General features: G+C 48.9%; 1 protein-coding gene across 10 annotated transcripts in view; it reads left to right on the top strand.

Annotated features, from left to right (window-relative positions):
• Window positions 1-1,832: 1,832 nt before the first annotated feature.
• CDC42BPA (CDC42 binding protein kinase alpha) overlaps window positions 1,833-1,943 on the top strand; it is a 354,685-nt gene continuing 354,574 nt past the window's right edge. For 5 of the 10 annotated variants that reach the window (XR_013276619.1, XR_013276620.1, XM_077485867.1 and 2 more), the window contains exon 1: window positions 1,833-1,943. This exon is cut by the window's right edge and continues 189 nt beyond it. The gene's annotated coding sequence lies outside the window, so the exon portion shown is untranslated. The other 5 variants (XM_077485865.1, XM_077485864.1, XM_077485870.1 and 2 more) reach the window with 3 other exon arrangements.

Below are 1,943 nucleotides of genomic sequence, written 5' to 3'. Positions count from 1 at the left end.
CGCGATCAAAGATTCTAAGCCAGACTCTTACTGGTGGTTTTAGGTGGTGCAATTGTCTTCTGATGGCATAGAAGGCTCTGTATAACTTGTCTTTTAGTGCCCCAATGGCTGGCTTCAAACTTCCTCTCTCATCTTTTGTCTCTCCCTCTATCTCTCTCATCTCTCTCTCTGCCTCTCTCATCTCTCTCCTGTCTCTCTCGCCTCTCCCTCTGTCTCCCTCTTCTCTCTCCTGTCTCTCTCCTCTCTCTCATCTCTTCTGTCTCTCCCTTCCCCCTCTCTCTCTAATCTCTCTCCAGTCTCTCTCTCTCATATCTCTTTTCTCTAATCTCTCGACTGTCTCTCTCCTGTCTCTCATCTCTTCTGTCTCTCCCTTCCCTCTCTCTCTCTAATCTCTCTCCTGTCTCTTATATCTCTTTTCTCTAATCTCTCACCTGTCTCTCTCATCATTCTCCTGTCTCTCTCACCTCTTCTCTATCTCTCTCTCATATCTCTTCTTTCTCTTATCTCTCTACTGTCTGTCTTTCTCTCGCTCATCTCTTCTCTCTCTTGTCTCTCTACTGTCTCTCTCTCATATCTCTCTCCTCTCTCTCATCTCTTCTATCTCCCTTCTCTGGTTCCTGTCTCTGATCTCTCTCCTGCCTCTCTTTTATATCTCTTCTCTAGTATGTCTCTTTCATCTTTCTCATCCTATCTCTCTCCTCCCTCTCTCTCTCCTCTCTTATCTCTCCAGTCTTACATCTCTTCTCTCACCTGTCTCTCATTTCTCTCTTCTCTCTCTTGTCTCTTTCTCTTCCTCCTCTCTAATCTCCTCTCTCCTGTCTCTCTCTCCTCTCTCCTGTCTCTCTCTCCTCTCTCATCTCTTCTGTCCCTATTATCTCTCTTTCTCTCATATATTTTCTCTCTCTCTCATCTCTCTCTGTCTCTCTCTAATTTGCTCTCTCTCTCCTGGTTCACTCCTCTCTCTCATATCTCTCTTGGCTCTCTCATCTCTTCTCTCTCTCCTTTCCTCTCTCTCTCTCCTGTCTCTCTCATCTCTTCTTCTCTCTCATTTCTTCTCTCTCTGCTCTCTCCTGTCTCTCCCATCTCTTCTCTCTCTCCCATCTCTCTAGTATCCCTCTCATCTCCTCTCTCTCTTGGCTTTCTCATCTCTTCTTTCTCCTGTCTCTGTTCTATCCCTCATTTCTTCTCTCTCTCCTGTCTCTCTCATCTCTTCTCTCTCCCCCATCTCTCTCCTGTTTCTCTCATCTCTCTCCTGTCTCTCTCATCTCTTCTCTCTCTCATTCTTCTCTCTCTCTCTTGGCCCTCTCATCTCTTCTCCCCTGTCTCTCCTATCTCTCTCTCCTGTCTCTCTCATCTCTTCTCTCTCTCATTCTTCTCTCTCTCAATTGGCCCTCTCATCTCTTCTCTCCTGTCTCTCCTATCTCCCTCCTGTCTCTCTCGCTCTCCTGTCTCTCTCATCTCTTCTCTCTCTCCTTTCTCTCTCATCTCTTCTCTCTCTCATTATTCTCTCTCTCTCTCTCTCTTGGCTCTCTCATCTCTTCTCTCTCTCTCTCCTGTCTCTCTCATCTCTTCTCTCTCTCCTGTCTCTCTCATTTTTTTTCTCTCTCTCTCATCTCTTCTCTCTCTCTCCTGTCTCTCCCATCTTTTCTCTCTCTCCCGTCTCTCTCATCTCTTCTCTTGGCTCTCTCATCTCTTCTCTCTCTCTCATCTCTCTCCTGTCTCCAGCAGTAGCAGCAGCAGCCTGTCCTGTCCTCTGCTCCCCTCCCCCTCCTGTCGGTCTCTCCTCCCCTCTGCCGGGTGTGCCGGAGCCCGCAGTGTCCCCATCCTCCTCCTCCTCCTGCTCTCCTCTCCTCCTCCTCCCTCCTCTCCCCTCCTCCTCCTCCTGCTCCTGCTCCTGTCCTGGTTGTGCTGGTGCGGAGCTGTGATGGCCGGGCGGCGGGTGT

This window comes from Lithobates pipiens, unplaced genomic scaffold (genome assembly GCF_037356315.1).
Source record: "Lithobates pipiens isolate NorthernLeopardFrog02 unplaced genomic scaffold, aLitPip1_a1.2 Scaffold_18, whole genome shotgun sequence".
NCBI classification, from domain to species: Eukaryota; Metazoa; Chordata; class Amphibia; order Anura; family Ranidae; genus Lithobates; species Lithobates pipiens.
Note: the sequence above shows the minus strand (reverse complement) of the source record. Positions and strands in the feature narration are given on the sequence as shown.